The sequence below is a fragment of the Schistocerca cancellata genome, chromosome 3, assembly GCF_023864275.1.
Source record: "Schistocerca cancellata isolate TAMUIC-IGC-003103 chromosome 3, iqSchCanc2.1, whole genome shotgun sequence".
Lineage (NCBI taxonomy): Eukaryota > Metazoa > Arthropoda > Insecta > Orthoptera > Acrididae > Schistocerca > Schistocerca cancellata.
The window spans coordinates 109,129,016-109,150,473 of NC_064628.1; positions in this window are offsets into that span (position 1 = coordinate 109,129,016).

A 21,458-nucleotide genomic window follows, 5' to 3' on the forward strand; every position below is an offset into this window, starting at 1 on the left:
AATAACATCCCACAATAATTGCTGACCTTTCATTAATCCCATTTGCTTCCATTGAATGTTAGCATATTATCATTTTTATTATCAGGATACACTTTGATATATTTTTGAACGAGTCATCAGGAGATAATCTAGATACCTGAATAAATATTATAGGATGCTATTTAAGAAAGGCATACAATCGTTCATGCTTTCTTAACAAACAAAAATATGGGAAAGGCAGTCATACGCTCCTTGTAGCTAAACAACCTTTGCTTGACGCACTTCTTTTTTTTCGATTTTGAACATAAAGTTATTTGTATCAGTCAAAATAAACGTGGCACCCTGTACAGTCCTATCATCCACTGACTTAAATTTACACTGTTCCTCTTTCGGACATTATACTTGTGGTATCATCCAGAGATCGCGGTGCCACACCGAAGTCAGCAACGGAGATCGATACTACTGGTGTTAGCGAGGTCTCGCTGCAATTCGCAAAGACTAATCGGAGAAACTGAAGAAGACACGCCCTTTCTCTCAGCTCAGCAGCGCCCTCGTAAGGTAGCTCAACATAGAGCCGAACATGGAAGCGCTCTGGTCCAGTTCGTGATCTCAGCTGAAGCAGTCGACATCACCTAGTAGGACTCACCAGTTGTTCACGTCTCGGACGGAAAAGTACATTCGTAAATGTTGAACTTTGTACTTCATGAGAAGAGCTGTAACTGTAAGCACCAAGTGATGCTGTAATAGTGATTGACAGGTGTATACTAAATATTTTTATTCAGTCATGTGATAAAGTTAACTAATATTTCGTCTGTTGTGGTTCAGATGAACCATCTGCCAAGGCAATAAAAAATGCACACTTATGGCCAGACGATTGTACACACCTGGAAATGGAAAAAAGAACATATTGACACCGGTGTGTCAGACCCACCATACTTGCTCCGGACACTGCGAGAGGGCTGTAAAAGCAATGATCACACGCACGGCACAGCGGACACACCAGGAACCGCGGTGTTGGCCGTCGAATGGCGCTAGCTGCGCAGTATTTGTGCACCGCCGCCGTCAGTGTCAGCCAGTTTGCCGTGGCATACGGAGCTCCATCGCAGTCTTTAACACTGGTAGCATGCCGCGACAGCGTGGACGTAAACCGTATGTGCAGTTGACGGACTTTGAGCGAGGGCGTATAGTGGGCATGCGGGAGGCCGGGTGGACGTACCGCCGAATTGCTCAACACGTGGGGCGTGAGGTCTCCACAGTACATCGATGTTGTCGCCAGTGGTCGGCGGAAGGTCCACGTGCCCGTCGACCTGGGACCGGACCGCAGCGACGCACGGATGCACGCCAAGACCGTAGGATCCTACGCAGTGCCGTAGGGGACCGCACCGCCACTTCCCAGCAAATTAGGGACACTGTTGCTCCTGGGGTATCGGCGAGGACCATTCGCAACCGTCTCCATGAAGCTGGGCTACGGTCCCGCACACCGTTAGGCCGTCTTCCGCTCACGCCCCAACATCGTGCAGCCCGCCTCCAGTGGTGTCGCGACAGGCGTGAATGGAGGGACGAATGGAGACGTGTCGTCTTCAGCGATGAGAGTCGCTTCTGCCTTGGTGCCAATGATGGTCGTATGCGTGTTTGGCGCCGTGCAGGTGAGCGCCACAATCAGGACTGCATACGACCGAGGCACACAGGGCCAACACCCGGCATCATGGTGTGGGGAGCGATCTCCTACACTGGCCGTACACCACTGGTGATCGTCGAGGGGACACTGAATAGTGCACGGTACATCCAAACCGTCATCGAACCCATCGTTCTACCATTCCTAGACCGGCAAGGGAACTTGCTGTTCCAACAGGACAATGCACGTCCGCATGTATCCCGTGCCACCCAACGTGCTCTAGAAGGTGTAAGTCAACTACCCTGGCCAGCAAGATCTCCGGATCTGTCCCCCATTGAGCATGTTTGGGACTGGATGAAGCGTCGTCTCACGCGCTCTGCACGTCCAGCACGAACGCTGGTCCAACTGAGGCGCCAGGTGGAAATGGCATGGCAAGCCGTTCCACAGGACTACATCCAGCATCTCTACGATCGTCTCCATGGGAGAATAGCAGCCTGCATTGCTGCGAAAGGTGGATATACACGTACTAGTGCCGACATTGTGCATGCTCTGTTGCCTGTGTCTATGTGCCTGTGGTTCTGTCAGTGTGATCATGTGATGTATCTGACCCCAGGAATGTGTCAATAAATTTTCCCCTTCCTGGGACAATGAATTCACGGTGTTCTTATTTCAATTTCCAGGAGTGTAGTTTCGTCCGGCCATAACAATAGCGGTGGACGCTATACTTGAATTACCCGGAGTTGACATAGAACACTGACTCGGCAGACGCTCGTGTCCTTCTTACTCTGTAGTCAGAGAAGCTACTGCTTACGCTCACGCGTGTGCGGAGAAAACCGGGCCTGATCCACGGCTGGGGAATCGGGACTTGACTGGTGGCTGTCGCTCGTCGTTCTTAGCAGTAAACAAAGCTCCTGCTGGCAATGGCAGCTGGATGCCCGCGCGTCGCGGGCCGCGGGCTGAATGGACTGTAAATACCTGCTTTGGGCTTTGTTGCGCCATCCCGCGCTCCGAGCACGTACGCCCGCCGTGTGCGATACACGCGGAGCCGGAATGCCTAAACCGGGCAGCGAGCTGCGGCTCTCTCACTCAGTTGTGGCCACCCACGCAGGCTTGTCACCCACGCTTCAATTATGAGGATGCGTACGGCACAGAACATTCTTTTGAATTTCTGTCTCCGTACGCTCTATGTTGGCACCAGAAAGCATTGTTTCGAATCGCACGGACAGTGAAAGAAATTTTTTATCTACAGTTTAATGTGGTCTCCAGCCCATGGTGACACTAGGTGTTTTTCAAATACATGTCCTCCCCGGAGCGAAAGAAAAGGTATGACAATCCATGAGCGTGTATACTGTGCATCCCACTTGTCTTGAGCACATCATGTAACATTCTCTTGAAAAGCAAAATTTAAAAATGTGCCAAGAAAATGTTTAGATACCAGAAAGACATTAAGCAGCATATAGCCTTCCTTGTACGTTCGTTCTTTAGAAAAATAACCATCATTACCTCTTTTTTAAACAGCAGCATGTAATGGCTCTGAGCACTATGGGGCTTAACTTCTGAGGTCATCAGTCCCCTAGAACTTAGAACTACTTAAACCTAACTAACCTAAGGACAGCACACACATCCATGCCCGAGGCAGGATTCGAACCTGCGACCGTAGCGGTCACGCGGTTCCAGACTTAAGCGCCTAGAACCGCTCGGCCACTCCGGCAGGCCAGCATGTAATGATGATACTCTTCTCCGGTGTGCAGCAGAATAATGTAGTCATCTTTAGAGCCACACACACTGATTTTTATCTTCAAGTGATGAGCTGTCATCGACCAGACCAGTACACGGTGGTCTTTCGGACTTTGAGAGAGATTACGCCATTTGTAGTGGAGAAAATTTGATACAGGAATTTGACCACCTTAAAGGTATTTTTAAGCGGAATGGTTACACTGATCAATAAATATGTCATGCAACCAAAAACCAGTTCAAAGTTGCAAATTTTACATTTTTTATTCACTCGATGAGTAGTTTTGGGCCGCGACCCATATTCAAATCATCGCGACATAGTAAAAAATTGCATTTCCGGAGATGGGAAAACCGTGTCAAAAATGTGCAACGAACAGTTAAAACGCATACAAATGTATGTGCTTTTACTGTTTGCTGCACATTGGTGCAAGTGTCATTCATGGAACTGCTGACGTTTTAGGATGTGATACCACCACCAGGTAATACTCTAAGAGACGGAACCACCCTTTAACTACACCAATATACAACTATGCGCAGTGATGGTCTGACTCTTAACGCTTTGGCTCTGATGGTGAATCTGAAGTGGATGTAATGCAACAGCGTTTCAACTAATCAAGTACCACCGACACAAATTAAATTAAAAATGGTTATAAGCTGTGATATCTACTGAAATTGAAAGGTGTCCAGTGTAATTACATAGATTTAGTGTCGAAAACACAAGGATGAAATATGATGAGGAAACGTAAATAACTCGTAATTGGAATGAATATCAAAAAGTGCTACCATGCAGCTGACACGAGTCTCTATTGCAGCCTGATCATAATTGCCATCTGCCTTCCCGCCACTCACTGTCTGACTCCTGCTTAATGTTCTCTCGAAAACCATACACTCCAAACGTAGCTCCTTCAAAAAGCACACTCTACCAATGGCGGCGCGTGAGCAGTGTGTTTCACAAATAGCAAGTGTTTTAATACCAATTATTGTCTACAAGATAGGTAGATCCCTTTCCACCAATCTTTTCTCTATTGTGACATCGAACAGACGCCCAACAGTACATATCCCGATGACAAAGTTGGCTCGCCAATCGAGACACAGATTCACCATTCTCCAAGCAACAGTGACATGGCAGCCGACATGTCTCTCAAGAAATACGGGAGTTTCTTGGAATGCCTGTGTGGCAGAAGTCAAGATTCGCCGATCCATTATGGCGACCAAAGCGAAATGTGTTCTTTCACAAGCATATACACCATTCTCAGATAGGCCCACGAAAAAAAAGCACTTTCAGGAGTATCTACGAAAGTTGAGATGCTCTCTATCGTCTACAATGATCAATTATTAGTCCCCAACGCTGAGTAATCGGTTAAAGGAGCCACGAGAACACAGGTACCAGCCTCTGCACCGATATGCCCCAAATCCTATTAAATGCACATCCCTGTGGGACACAGGCAAACCCCCTGCTGCTAAGACCTTTTCCCCCTTTTCTTCCGAGTAGGTGACTAAGACTCCTTGCCCTTCAGCCTCATATACCTGAACTCAGACCCTTGCATTCTCTTTCCAACAATAAAGTGGCTGATCTTCCATCTATGCTGGTCGCTGCGCCCAACAGGAGCCACAACTGTCAATGAGGAAGACACGCTTCCTATTCGAGCACAATTCCTTCACCTCAAATAATACTTCATGCAGAATTGCCTTACAACCACTGCCTTGTATAATCACTGTCAATTTCCATGCTGTTCATTGTATTGGTCACAGTGATTCCCTAATGTGACACGAGGTGTCACAACGTGGCAATGAAACTTCTGGAAGGTGGGTTTGTGTCAGAATGTCTCTCTCCGTAGAGTTCCTCTTTGTGAGAGGTATTGCACTTAACTTCAACCATAATGAATTTAAAGTGATGATGATGCAGTTTTTCATCCAGGACTGTCTTTACTGCACACAATACAATGTTTAAAAGTTCTGCAGCACTGTACTACGCGTACCTATATTGTAGAGGATGACAATTACTCAACTACATTAAAAAAAGTAATCTAGTTGCGAGCTGCGGCGCTCTTACACTTTAATGAACATGTAAATGTCACTACAGATATTCGGATTTAGGTTGCGACATGTTCGATTAGCCTGCCGTCACTGGCGATGATGTGGTGCAGACGAATAGCGAAATTCTGCATGACCCTCCGAAGTATCGGAATATCGATGCTGTCGATGACCTCCTGAATGAGTGTTTTAAGCTCAGCAATGGTTTTGGGGTTATTGCTGTACACTTTGTCATTAATATAGCCCCCAAAAAGGAGTCGCTTATGTTCGGATCCGGGGAATACAGCCGCCAATCGAGGCCCATGCCAATGGCCTCTGGATACCCCCGAGCCAGAATGCAGTCCCCAAAGTGCTCCTTCAGGACATCAAACATTCTCCTGCTTCGATGGGGTCGAGCCCCGTCTTGCATGAATCACATCTTGTCGAAATCAGGGCCACTTTGGATAATGGGGACGAAATCATCTTCCAAAACCTTCGGGTAACGTTCGGTAGTCACCGTGCCATCAAGGAATATCGCACCGATTGTTCCTTGAGTGGACATTACACACCACACAGTCACCCGTTGAGGGTGAAGAGACTTCTCTATCGTGAAATGCGGGTTCCCAGTCCCCCAAATGCGCCAATTTTGCTTATTGGTAAACCCATCCAAACGAAAGTGAGCTTCGTCGCTAAACCAAACCATACATACCACACTAATTCCCATCATGCCCCGCAGCCAATCTCGCAGTTCGAACGTTCTAACGCCAACTGTTCAGAAGTTATGACCATTTTATTTCATATAATTCAATAATCATCAACCTGTAAATGAGAAACGTTTAGCAGTTACTTTTCTGCTAACCTAACTTCTCTATTGATGAGTATCAGGAGTAGCATTTACATTGTTTCTCCTTTGGTGAGCATCATGCTCACACAAGCCTTCAAGTTAAGATGAATGACAAATATGCATTTTCCTTCAGTTTCCATGTGTTTATTGTCAGCTCCAAAAACTAGACGAGCCATACTCTGTGAGCTAGAACAGGAGCGTCAGAACAAGTTTTGTGTTATATTTTAAGAACGTTACTTTAACATGAATAGTAAATTGTAATACTTTCTGAACAAATCTTGAGATGAGGAAATGGATTACTAAATAAATAATATAGGTTTCATTTTTAAAAATAGTATTGATGTTCACATCTTCATAACGAACATACTTACAAGAACAGCAACCGTGCTAGTTAATGTTCTGTTAGTAATAAACAACATTTGCTTGGTTCATTTTTTATTTTGTTTCTAGATAAAAAATTAGTTGTGGTGCTCGAGATAAATGGGGCACACTCTAAATATGCAAAGACAACTTCCCTAACCACGCAGCAAAGGGATGCTTCTAACCGCACCATTATCATATTTACAATATGAAAGATGTAAAGTTCTATTTATACTCTGAAACAATTAAGTTATGTCATTAGTTGCTGTTTGTTTGCAGATACAAGATGGTAGTTACTGTACACTTACATATCCCCTCGCCATAGTCCCATAACTCGCCACCAGATACGCCAAAACAAAATGGTGCAGCCCATTTATGTTGCTCCTCTAGCTCTTCTAGCGACTTACTACGGTACTGGGGCACAGCACTATAGTGGGAGCTCCTATGGTTGAGATGGGCTAAGAGAATTTGTTTTTGGCTACTGTAGCAGCATGCTACAATACTGGGGTGCGCCACTATAGTGGCAGCTGGTATAGTGGAGGTGGGCTGCGCCAATTTGTTTTGGCTCCTCCAGCGGTGTGCTATGGTACTGGGGTAAGCCACTATGGCGGCACTTAGTATAGTGGAGGTGGGGTGCGTCATTTTAATTTGGCTCCTCTATTAGGGTACGATAATGATCGGGTTGTATAGCGTAACGCGCGCAGTGTTAGCTTGCTAGACAGGTAACTGAGCCAGGCAGGTATCATACATCCGCTACGGATTAACGACTGTAGGCTGCTACACCCGTCAGCTCGAGTTTAGTTTTTCACAATCTGGGCAGCTCAAGAAATTTTGAAATATCGGTGTACCCTTTTTCATAGCAGTCAGTCAAAAATTTCAACATGGTCTACAGAAAACCCTAAAGGTCTAACTAGCCGTGAGGATTTAAACGGCCGTTCTCCCGAATGGGAGTCCAGTGTCCTAATCACTCCACTTTCTCGCTCTCTGTGAGCACTGATGACATATTTTTGTAATTTCGACGATACACTGCAAGCTTCATAATAAAGCAGTGTTCATTAACATATCACCATTACTCTTGGCATCCTAATTTCAAGCAGCATTCCATCGTTAAATATTGGACCTAAAGTTCTTGACATATGTCTGTAAGGCGGTGTTGAGAATAATCTTATGAAATCCTTCACTAGCAGTCCTACAAATTCTTATAGTAATATCGCAATCTGACGCTTAGATAAACATCTTGATGAGTGCAAGTTAGTCACTGAGAACGCATATTACCTCACTATAAATTCAGTGGCAGAGGTAAAATAGTCTGTAAGAGGAAAACAATTATGTTAGTTGAAATAACAAAAAATATATTTTCTAGACCGTTGACATGTTACAGTTCCTGACGTTTCGCTCATTTACGCAGTTCATCAGTTCATCGTTCTTTGGAGAGGACTCAGTCTCTAAGATTAAATTAGATTAGATTAGATTTACTTTCATTCGAATTGATCCGCAGTGAGGAGATCGTCCAGGATGGAGAACATGTCAGAAAAACAATAATACATGACAAATATTTACAACTAAAACAAATAAGCTCATGTACCTACCACAGGTCCCAAGTGGAATAATCTTTTTTTTTTTTTTAGTGAACACTATATGAAAGTATAATCTTACAACACTCTTTTACTAAGAACGCATTAATGCACTGCATTAAAAAACATGTTTTTTTATTTATAAGGTAACAAACATATAATTGAACTACTACAACACTTACTGGTAATGAACACATTCGGAAGTGAAACTGTAGTTTTATACATATATTCATCAATGGAGTAGAAGGAGTTGACTAAGTCACCAATAAATCCTTTAGGCTTCTCTTAAACGGAATTTCATTGGTTGTTAACTTTTTATGGCTGCTAGCAAGTTACTGAAAATGTGTGTTCCTGAATAATGCAAACCTTTTTGTAGAAGAATAAGTGACTTTAAATCCTTGTGATGATTATTCTTATTTCTGGTATTGATTCCACGAACTGAGAAGTTGGTTTCAAAAAGTGATATATCTTTAATAAGAAATTTCATTAAGGAATAACTGCATTGGGAAGCAGTAGTTAGGATCCCCAGTTCCCTAAACAGGTCACTGCAGGATGTTCTTGAGTTCACACCACATATAACTCTTATTGCACGTTTATGTGCCAGGAAAACTTCAGCTTGTCTTGGTGAATTAAGCCCAAAAACAATCCCATATGAAATTATGAAGTGAAAGTAAGTATAGTACGCCAGCTTTTTCAGTGTTGTATCCCCTATGTCTGATATAATTCGCATTGCAAATAGAGATTTGTTTAGACGCTTCTGAAGTTCTGTATTGTACTCCTCTCAGTTGAATTTATTATCAAGCTGTAATCCCAAGAATTTAACACTGTACACTTCTTCTATCTGCTTGTCATCATATGTTAGGCATATACTCGTAGGAGACCCCATAAAAGTTCTGAACTGCATGTGGTGTGTTTTTTCAAAGTTTAGTGGAAAAAATAGACCAGGAACCAGTGATTAATATCCACAAATATTTTATTAGCAGATCTTTCTAAGACTTTGCTTGATTTGCTTTTTATTGCAATGTTTGTATCATCGGCAAACATAACAGACTTGGTATCTGGTAATATTACTGATGAAAGGTCATTGATATACACAAGAAAAGGTAAGAGCCCTAAGATGGAACCTTGTGGGACCCCACATGTAATTAATTCCCAGTTGGATGATGCCTGATAGCTTAACACATGTCTCTTTCCTGATAACACCCTTTGTTTCCCGCCAGAAATATAAGATTTGAACCATTTTGCAGCATTTCCTGGTACACCATAATATTCTAATTTACTTAAAAGGATATTGTAATTTACATAGTCAAATACCTTTGACAGGTCACAAAATTTACCAGTTGCCTGCAATTTCATGTCTAATGAATTAAGAACATTTTCACTCTAAGTGTAGATAGCCTTGTCAGTATCAGAACCCTTTAGAAATCCGAACCGCAACTTTGAGAGTATGTTGTTTTTGATAAGATGGTTTTAATGCCGATTGTACATTACCTTATCTAAAATTTTTGAGAATTCTGCAAAAAGTGAAATTGGACGCAAATTTGACGCTATTTGTTTATCTTCCTTCTTAAACAGTGGCTTAACTTTAGCATATTACAAGAGCTCCGACTTCATTCGAGTCCTGGAAAGTCTCACAGCTGTAACTGATGACAAATGCTCAACACAAGAGTCTTATCACACTACTGCATAATTTATGTTAGTCTTTGATGTAGTCCAACAATTAAAGCTACACTCTCACCGTATTTATTATTGCACTGCATGTCGATATAGTAACGCAGGAAGATCGACACGGTTAAAGGAAGACAGATCATGTTTCTTTCGCTAACGGTGTGTGTTCAATATACAAGCCAAGACACAGCATGTTGCTTTCGTAACGGAGTGTATCCCGTCCGTAATTTTTTGTAACATCCATCCGTAATTAATTTTAACATCCATCATAATGTATCAAAGGGTTCTACCGTTAAGTATATGTGTCTTTAGTACGACTTTTATATTAACCTGAAACGTCCCCTTAGAACTAATTATACACGAGACTGTGCTTAACCTGACACACAATATTATTTAGCGCAACGCAATCTGACTATCAAAGATCCCTGAAAAAGAATGGCCCTGAGTAACATTAAACTATACCTTTCACAAATCACTTACCTCACAAAAATCTTCGTTACTCGAACTACTGCAATACAGCGAGCGCCACTACTGCCAGCTAAATAAAAGATTCAAACTACAGAAGGCACTAACTACTGATAGGGACAGTTAGCAAATGAAAGATTTTAATATAGAACAAACACTGTATTTACCTTAATATCATCATATATATAGCAGTTCATGACAAATTACAAAACTCCGTCATTCTCTCCCCACATCCACCACTGCTGGCGGCTCACCTCCAACTGCGCAACGCTACGTGCTGTTCACATCCAGCTGCCGCTGCCCAACACTACAATGGCAGACAACAATGCAAACTAGCCACAGACTGCACACAGCACAGCCAGTGATTTTCATACAGAGCGCTACGTGGCATTACCAATATAAAAATCTAAACAGCCTACTTAAATAGCCCTCTAAACAGCCTACTTACATAGCCCCCATGCTCCCCACAAAAAATTTTTACAAATGGTGTTGGGCACTGGGTGGATGTGGGGAGAGAGATGGCGGAGTTTTGTAATTTGTCATGAACTGCTATATATATGATGATATTAAGGTAAATACAGTGTTTGTTCTCTATTAAAATCTTTCATTTGCTAACTATCCCTATCAGTAGTTAGTGAATGAAAGATTTTAATAGAGAACAAACACTGTATTTACCTTAATATCATCATATATATAGCAGTTCATGACAAATTACAAAACTCCGCCATTTCTCTCCCCACATCCACCACTGCTGGCGGCTCACCTCCAACTGCGCAACGCTACGTGCTGTTCACATCCAGCTGCCGCTGCCCAACACTACAATGGCAGACAACAATGCAAACTAGCCACAGACTGCACACAGCACAGCCAGTGATTTTCATACAGAGCGCTACGTGGCATTACCAATATGAAAATCTAAACAGCCTACTTACATAGCCCTTTGAACAGCCTACTTACAAACCCTTTAAAATCGTCGAAATCCGAAGGAGATACTAACTGCCTGAAGCTGGCCCGATGTGTCGTACAGAAAGTATCACCTTCAACTTGTAGTCTGCACATCATGGTGCTCTATTTGACGCATGAACTCTTTCTTACCCGCATTAGCACATATCGAGGGAACCAATCAGACAAACGATTGTAATTAGAAAAGTTACCGTCATCAAAGGAAGACCTTAATGACTATGCCTAAATTCGCAAGAGTGACCTACACTTAACAAAGCTCCGATGTGTTAACGTCGGCTTTTTATGGTCGCAGTGACGCCACTGATGCAAATTTTATCAGGTGGCGTACCGCCTGTTCATCACCTCCTTCGTTTTAACAATGACAACTGGTAAAATGTACCCCACTGAACGTGTACTGCTGATTTGTCTCGCTTCAAGCAAGTTTTTCACTGTCGAACCTATCGAAATAATGTCGCCTTAAGTCTGTAATGTTACTGCAAGACTGTGCCTTCCACAAAGAACGTAAATATTATTCATAGAATTCCGTTATAGTTCCACTGATGAAAACCGCGCAAGAGTTTGATATCTAGATGACAGCTGATTACCCAAAAATTACGCTAAACGTAAGTACGAAGTAATATGAAGTACTGATAAAATTGAAGACATGGGCGGAAAAACCGGCTAACCGTCATATGGAAAAGGTTAGAGATAAGTGTTGCCATCTGTTTCTGGGTACGGGAACTATCAAAACTGACATTGATCTCACCCTTAGATATCACATTAGGATATTTATAGGTGAGACCAGTGTCAGTTTTGATAGTTCCCTTGCCCAGCAACAGATGGCAACACGTATCTCCAAGGTTTTGCATTTGAGGGTTAGCCCGTTTTTCCGCTCATGTCTTCAGTTTCGAAATAAATCACCAACTCATTGAGGATACATTGCCTGGAATGAATAAACAAAGGCATGATTACCGTTCTGTCAGCGGTTATCTATCGTTGGACGCTCTACGAAGTACGTCGTACTGGCAGGTTTGAGAAGTTGTACGTCACACAAGGGCGCCCGTACCCCGGGGTGAGGAGGGGCCGCTGCCACCCCGATCTCCCTAACTCTCAGGGGAAGGAAAACAGTAGTCAAGTGTTTTTCTTTTGAAACGTCCCATCTGAATAATTTATACAAGACTGTGTCCTGTCATTTCGGATTCCTGAGGCAAGCTGTTGCCGACCGATTGATCGATAATGCTTCCCTGTTCACTAATTGTTTCACTGTCTACACCATTATTTGCAGCCCGCTCCATTTCCCTATGTACAATTACCAAATTACTACTTTGAACATTAGTTAATTCATTACTCGGTGGCGCTAACACACTGCTTTCGTCTTCACTGTCATTTCTCAGTTTACTTTGGAGCCTAGTATTACCTTTTTCACACGCCATTATTGTCACAATATTTCACACGACAACACAAAAAAGCACAATTTGAAGAGCAAAAATAAGAGAACACATTAACATAGAACTGAAAATAATATCTAGTTAATTGCAAGCGCAGCTGCGAAATACTTGGTGCAAATCTACATGCATGCCACAACTGTTTTACAGTACAACAATGAAAGGCTGCAACTACAAAGGAGATTCTCTCTACAATTACGCGCTAGCAATAAACAAAATCTACACTAATTACACAAACTACAAAAAAAAATCAGAAGATTCGAAGGGTCGCCATATGAAACGTCTCCTTTGAGTAATTTATACAAGACTGTACTTAACCTGACACACAATATTTTTAGCGCAACGCAATCTGACTTTCAAAAATCCCTACAAAAGAATGGCCCTGACTAACATTAACCTATACCTTTCACAAATCACTTACCTCACAAAAATCTTCGTTACTGGAACTACTGCAATACAGCGAGCGCCACTACTGCCAGCTAAATAAAAGATTCAAACTACAGAAGGCACTAATTACTGATAGGCATAGTTAGCAAATGAAAGATTTTAAAAGAGAACAAACAATGTATTTACCTTAATAGTCATAATATATATAGCAGTTCATGACAAATTTCAAAACTCCGCCATCTCTCTCCCCACATCCACCACTGCTGGCGGCTCACCTCCAACTGCGCAACGCTACGCGCTGTTCACATCCAGCTGCCGCTGCCCAACACTACAATGGCAGACAACAATGCAAACTAGCTACAGACTGCACAGAGCACAGCCAGTGATTTTCATACCGAGCGCTACGTAACGTTGCCGATAAGAAAACATAAACAGCCTACTTACACTTTCAAGAAAATGATATAAAAGTCGGCATAACGCAGGTTTTTAACCGAATCGGAACATAACTTTTATATGGCTACTTACAAGTCTCCATTTTGTCTTCCAGAAAATTAAAATCTCCCACGTGTATCTCTCCCCCCACCTCCCTCCCCACCCTACAAACTATTAAACTATCGTATGGGCATCTTTGATGTTATGCGCTGTTAGTGGCTTACATGATTATGTCGTCGACACGTACGAGTCAAAATGAAGGCGGTGTTCCCTAAATGTATATTATACACAGTGTTGCACTCTCTTCTTTGTAGGCACAATGATCGAAAGAAGGTCGCAGTACAACAACACGAATTATTTTAATGTACAATAAATCTCTCACTATATAAAATTCATTGCTTGAGGAATTTTTAGATGGACCTATGTTGAGACAAACAGTGAGCGAAACGCTCAATGGGATCAGAGCCCAAATATTCTGAACACGTTCTTTGAGAACTATGTTGAAAAACCGTCTTAAAGTTCATGAAACTATGAGCGGAATCTCGTCCATACTGGCTGAATAACTCGACAACAATAGCCTTGTGTATTCCTCGGAACAGCGAAAGTAAAACGGACCAGTAGGTCGTTCCGATCAGCGTCCTCGTCGCCGATCCATCTTACTCCTCTCGTCCCACTTACACGTTCGCTGACACCGACGCCCGTGGTCGCCAGGTGTTAAACGCGGACGAACGACACGAAAGACTGCACGTTTGTCATGGGAGGCCGCGGCATTAGCATCTCTCAAGCCGTACGCATCAACTCGGCGAGAAAAGCTTACAGCGGAAAACCACACACAACTACTAGCGGCACGCCACTGTAAAGATTAGGTAACTAACACCAGCAAATGATAAAATAAATTTTTGAATAAAAGTGGCTTATTCTCGTTAGCATATGTTTTATTTTATTTTTCTTCCATTATCAATCGCAACGTCTGAAATGCTTCGCTGATGCCTTCCCATTTCCGAAAGCCGTATTACAGATCTTCAATTTCCTTTTTCCATTGTTCTACACATTATTCTTGTCACCGCTATGGATCCGATAGTTTTCGCCGTTATCTGCCCTTGCTATTTTCGTTATCGTATGGGCGTTACTTTTCATTAAGTCTTATGGTACGGTCTCTAGACCCATACATTCTACACACCAAATCGATCGAATTGCTGCTTGGTTAAAACATCCTACAATGATTTCAGAATTTCCAATTGAGTGTTATTTATCCGTTCTGTCTTATTTGATCGCAACTCTCGCAAAGCTCAATTAAACTCTTACTCTAATATGGATCCGCTATGCCTTCTAAATTGACACCCATTTTTTCCCTGAATCATCTCATCGGAAAAGTCCTCTTACTCGTAGAAGCCTTCAATGAATTCGCCCACTTAACCGCTCTCTCATCTACGCTTAACAGTGGAATTCCTATTCTACTGTATTGACGCTCTTGCTTTTAATTTCGCCGAAGTTTGTTTCATTTCTGTATCCTGAATCAATGCTTCCGATAACCTTTTCTTTTTCGTTTACTTCGTGTTTCTCCTGTGATCATTTTCCGTTGGCTTCCTTGCACCTTCTGTTTATTTTATTTCTAAGTGAATTGTATTGCTGTATTCGTGATTTTCTATGAATATTTTTCTAATCCTTTCTTTCATCTACATTTGAAGTATTTATTCTGTTACCCAAAGTAACAGTTACAGTCCTTGTACCTAAATATGTCTGTCCTACTTCTGTGTAAGCCATTTTGATAGATGTCCAGTTGACCTGGCTACTATGGTATCCATTATCGTAGGCTCTATTAACCGGAAAGAACTGCTAACCCAACTCATCATTCCTGAGTACTTCTGTATCTCCCATCTTTGCATATTGGCTCTTCTGGACGAGTCTCTTCAACGTCTTCTCTTCACCATTACTAAATTCAACCTTCCTACGCATCTGTTCCTGATTACTATCCAGTATACAATTTCGCAATTTCTGTCTAACTATGATGTACACCAGCTAGAATCTCCCCATATCTTCGGATGTTTTTCATGTATATCTCATACTCTTGTGACTTTTGAACAGCATATACGCTGTTACCAGATGAAATTTATTGCAGAACTCACTCTTTCTCCTCTCACGTTTCTACTTCTTCTTCATTGGTGTATCTATCTTACGGTACAACTAGAGCCTCTCCATCCTGTTCTGTTCTGAGATTCTTCCTTCATCAGTTTGTCAGTTCGTCCTCTTATAATCTCGTCCATCTTGCAATTCTCTCCGCACCTCTTCCTCTCGTTCCTTCCACTTTTCCCTCATGATTCTTTGTTGCAGGCAATTGCCTGCCACAGACAGGTTTTTCTCTTTCTTATCACTAATTACCCACTTTCTTCCTCTGTTTCCTTCATTACCTCTTCATTCTCAAGTCTGTCAGGTCCCTTCATCGTAAGCATTCTTCTCGATAAGTAAGTTTCAAAACTTTCTAAATATAGCTCTTCTTTTAAACTGCCCATTATTCACTGCTCTGTAACAATACACTCCAGGCATATCATTTAGAAATTTTCCTTGACTCCACTGGAATTCTTCTAGACGTTAGTAATTGCTTGACGTTTCCAAGTGATCTCTTTCCCACATATATCTTTTTTGTTTTTTCTTCGATACAGCTTCTGATCCATGTCGTTAAACTTCCCTGGCATAGAAAACATTTCACTTGTTATGTCTTTAGTTCACGTTAACTGAAGCTTCATCCTCGCTTATTCTTATTAGTTTTGCCTTTCCTGTATTTATCTTGATGCCAAACTCCTCGCCCCTGTTTTGCAATACTCTTCAGTATCTACTGCAGCTCCTCATTTGATTCCGTCAATACTGCCTGAACATACAAGTGTTTTGTAGTCTTTACCTACTCTCGTCTAATTACGATGTACCTTGCGTCTGTGGTCTTACACGGCAGTTCCCTCTGTAACTATTGAACAGCCTATGCGACAGTGAGCATTCTTCCTTTACAGTTCTTCCAGCGGTCATCTCTTCCGTCTCCTTACTTTCTGCTCTGTCAGTTTTTGCTTCTTTATTATCCTCTTATCAGTTCAGCCTATAAAAACAACTTTTAAAATTCTCAACAGTGTGTTCCAGTTGACTCTGTCGAAATCCTTGTACCAGTTTATATAGCAAATATACACCTTCTTTTCCATTTCTATTGTTCTTTCTTCAATCATCCTCAGACACTCTATAACATCTTTAATTCTTTTACACCTTCTGAACCCATTCTGGATTCCTACTCCTAAGCCCACATTCTCCCATAACTCATTCGCTCCTTCCCCTGATACCGTTTCCCAGTTCTCCAAGATGGTACATATTTAATATGTTATTCCATTTAATAACAACATGAAGTTCAAAAATTTAGGTGGAACACTACTTAGTATACATCGTAGCAACCACCGTGACAAGTTATAAACTAAAGGTCAGGTTATTTTTGCGCAGGAATTTCGCGGTTCGTGAGAAAAATTCTATCAGCGTCTCTGATTCTACGCACTACTTTGATCCAAATGAAGCTGTGAGAGCATTATCCAAACATGGACGAAATTTCAGTAATCCCCGCGAGAAGTTATTCGAGTGTCAGAAGCGTGTTTGCTGGTTCTGACACGTAGAAAACGATATTCGATTCCAACTGTCACTCAAAAATGATTGTGATGAGTGGAATAATTTGGTAACATTTAAGAAAGTTATTACTAGCATCTTAAGGCATTAAAAGGACCCTTATCACAAATATGTTGTTGCCAGTATTCTAGAAAAATTGAAGAGTTTCGGCTGTTTGATGCGCCTTCAGATTCAATTTTTAAACACAGAGCTTGATTTTGTTCCCCGAAAATATTAGTGATGGCAGTAAGTAACCCGATAAGAAATTCATTAAGAGATCAAAGTAGCAGTCTCAGGGCAGCTAGAAGTCCAATATGACGAGAGACCACTTCTGGTCACTTAACACCTACAGGAGGCAAATTACAGTAGGTAAATCATTAACGATTATATCTACATTATCTGTAGCAGCTGCTTCAAGACAAGCGGCTAGAGAAAATTTTTATAAATTTAGTACTCCTCCAGTCCTTTTTTGTGCGAATGATTGTTGGATACCTACATCAAGATAAGAAGTTCAAAAACGAAATTTCTAAAACGAACAAAAGGCTACTCAATCATAACACAAAGAATGAAACAGTGCGAACAGAACTACAAAGCCAAGTGAAAGCAGAATAACCAAATACTGCAACATCTGGTACGAAAACGTAGAAACAAAAGACAATAAAATCCTCGCAAACTAACCACAGTTTCTTAATCAGCAGGATAAAGAGATGTTGGAAGCTCTAAGAAGAGATGGCCGGACAATTTGTAAGGTGCGGACAGGAAAAATGAGGAGTTGCTCGACCATAGCTTGACTGCTGGTAACACTGCGAAACTCACGAACGATTCCCTCCCCTGATCACAGACGATATTTTACAATCACTCTCCGCAATGCTCAACGGCCCCTGTCCAATGGTAATGAGGTCTTCCTAGTCTTGGTTTAGTTATTCCTTCGCGTTTCCACTTCACCGTCACATTACCAATACCTCTGTTGGATTTGTTATGTGACATCCAGTAACTACCCGATCTTCGAAGTCACGCAGCTCTCCTGCCCGACCCATTCTGCTGTTACTGTTTGTATAATGACAACACAACATTCCCTGCCCTCTTTTATACTGGCGGCCCCACCTTTCGTGACATCTGGAGACCAATTCCGCTTCATGAGTGTATGGATCCAGTAGTGACCCTTGAAAGAATTATCTGTCCACTTTATAAGAAAGCAATGAGTAGGCTTTACTGCTTTATGGATGTTTTGGTGCTGTTTCTTCACTCTCTAATTACATGAAAATAGCCAATTATTTTGATCGAAGAAGATCGAAATATTTTAATTTCTTAGTTCTTTTATCCGTGCTCTACTGCGCACTATACATACGATCTTCTTCACTTCAAGGAGGAGGCTTATACCCTGTTTCGTCTTCACAAATGCCACATTTTTCTGGGTCTTCCAACATCTCTCTTTCCTATAAGTCTATGGTGTGTTACATGTCAGACTATTCTTTCTGATTCCATTCTTACAATATACTTCTTACAATCTGATATTTCGGTTTCTGCTCCTTCATTCCTGCAAAAAAGTATTGAAACTTTTCTTATGTCAGATTTATATCCTTCGGTTATCCTTAGTTATTTCCAGGTCTCACTTCCGTATGTGAGTATCTGCGTTGTCACTTTGTGTCTTTCCTGGTTTTACTGACAGATGTTTTAAGCACAGTGCCAAATATCATCTGAAATTTACTTAACTTATTTAAAATTCATAATCATATTCGTAACTTAAGTGCGCCTCAGTATGTGAAAGTGAGATACCTGTTCAAAATCTTTTTATTTTAGTAACATTTTTGAGCGTGCTGGATATTTTCCTTTAAAATCAATAACTTTTGTTTTATTTTCTGATATTTTCAAGATATAGAGTTAACCTACTGCATCCACTTGAAGTAAAGCTAAGACCATGTCATCTTAGGTGTTTTATGAAATTAATTGGCCATCAAGAATGAGTACAGTATTTAAATATGTGTTTCTACCAATGAACTTCATTTGTAGGTTAGCTTATTGTTTCCATTGTCTAACAGTACTGTCAGTACTTATATTAAATAAAGTGGGTGAGAGACTGCATCCTTGTCGTGCCTCTTCGTTGATTGCTACTTGCCCTGTTTTCTCATTGCCTTCATTAACTAAAATTTCGTTATTTAAATACCATTTTTATCACTTGTATTAAATATTTAGGATAACATCATCTTTAAATTATGCGTATATGCGCATACCTACACACGCTATTGAAGGCTTTCTCGTAATCTACAAATGCACTGTGAGTCTCCATATACTGTTCTCTTCTCTTTTCAGTTATCTTCCACACTATTGCAATACTGTCATTGCATGATCATCCTTTTCTAAAACCATGATTTGCCTCAGTAAAAATGCGTCAGTTGTTCTCTTTAGTGTGCCTTCAATTATTCGGCATGTAATTTATAGCCAGTGTCCAACAGAGTTATTTCTCTGTAGTTTTCAAAAACATTTCTAGTTTCATTTTTATAGAGTGATATTACTTCAGACACAAAATTTGTTTAATAAATGCAACAGACTCTCTTCTGATAAAAAACCTACAAATTTAACAAGTTCTGCGTCAATATTATCGGCCCTAGTGCTTTTCTGCCTTTCATTTGCTTTAAAGCTCCTTGTATCTCCATTCTAATATAGTCTCCTTGGTATGTTTCATCGAATTATTTTTCGTCTTAGACTATTTTCATTAATTCTAGTTTATCATTGTTTTCTACCCATAATCCACGATAGTTTTATATCCAACCTTCTTCCGTGTAATCGTGCAGGATGTTTTACCTGTTTGTTATTTGTTCTAGAGGTTTATATACCACCTCTCATCTACCGTATAGGTCGTTTTCAACGTTTGATATGTTTCTGCTACAGAATTCTTGATGAGTTTCTTCCACTATTTTCTTAGCGTAGCTACATTTTCTTTATATTGCGCCTTCGTTTCTTCTGTATTGTTCTGTAGATTTTGTAAAGTAATCCGTTTGTTTCCCTGTAATTTCATCGTCATATCATCATCCCATATTTTGACACTGTTGTTCCTCCTAATTATTTTTTTTTCCTGTTGCCTCCGTCACAGCTTGGGTCACACATGTTTTTATGTTTTCGCCTTCTGTATTTATATTATTTTCTGAACATTTATTTTGTAAATAATGTTTGAGTCGCTGTTGAAAGAGCATTGTTGCAGAAGGTAGATTTTGAAACATTCGTTTTCAAGTTTACTTCTCATAATAGAGTGTTTCTTTCGTCTTGTAATTAGTTTTACCTTGACAAACCGCAGGAAATGGTCTGACTCTACGTTGCTAGCTCTATGCACTCTTAATCTTACACTCGTATTCCGAGCTTTCTGTCCACTATGTCAGAGTCAGTAATCGACCTACAGCCCATTGCGCTCCTCAAGAATTCATGAATGTCCTTCTTTCTAAACAAGCTGTTGGCCATTTCCCTTTCGTTGTATGTTACAAAGTGACGTATTTCATATCCATTCTTATTTATGATCTGCTCTCCAAAATTTCATATTGTTCCAAGAATAGGCAACCCCCTACACGTGCATTAAGGTCTCCGCCTATTATTAGATAATCTTTCATCTTTTGATCTACCTGTTTTTGGAGTTATTCATAGAACAGTTAAGTTTCTTCTCTTCTTCCTTTTCAGGGGCATATACACCCATTACTATGAGATGGTTTCTCTCTGTTTTTATCCTTATTGATCTGATTCCTTCTTTCGTGAAGGAATAGCCGTAAATCTTGTTCTTTCATTTGTTGTCATTTAAGATTGCTACTCAACATACCGCTCTAGTTGTTGGACCCACTCTGCTTGAAAACGCTACGTACTCATCCAAATCTTTTGTCACTTTCAATTAGTTTTCCGTTTCAGTTATTACTGCCATACTGATGTTCCTGCCATTACCTAATAGTTTAGGTGACGTTCTTGTCGTCCCATAAAGAAAGAATGCGTCATGATACTCATTCAACGTACATAAATACGTAAGCTTCCGCGGCCCCTGACAGTCTCACTATAATTTACTGGTTCGTTTCGGGCGTAGTCCAATAAAATAATATCTGAATCAAAGTTTATAGAATGAATCGTGTGAAACGGTAGCTCTATTTTATCGATGTTAGGACTTGATATGGTATTTTATACCAAATTTGTTTCTGGTGTTCTGAAAAGAGCCGTGCTAGAAACGCTTTAATATGATTTTCTTAACAACTGATTTATTTTTTATTTGTTATATTCCTTTTTATTTGTTATATTTATTTGTCATGTTCTTTACCTATTTCTTGTATTCTTTAAAATATTACATGAGCACTTCATAGTGTAATAACCGGTTTCGACAAGCCGTTGTTCATCTTCACACT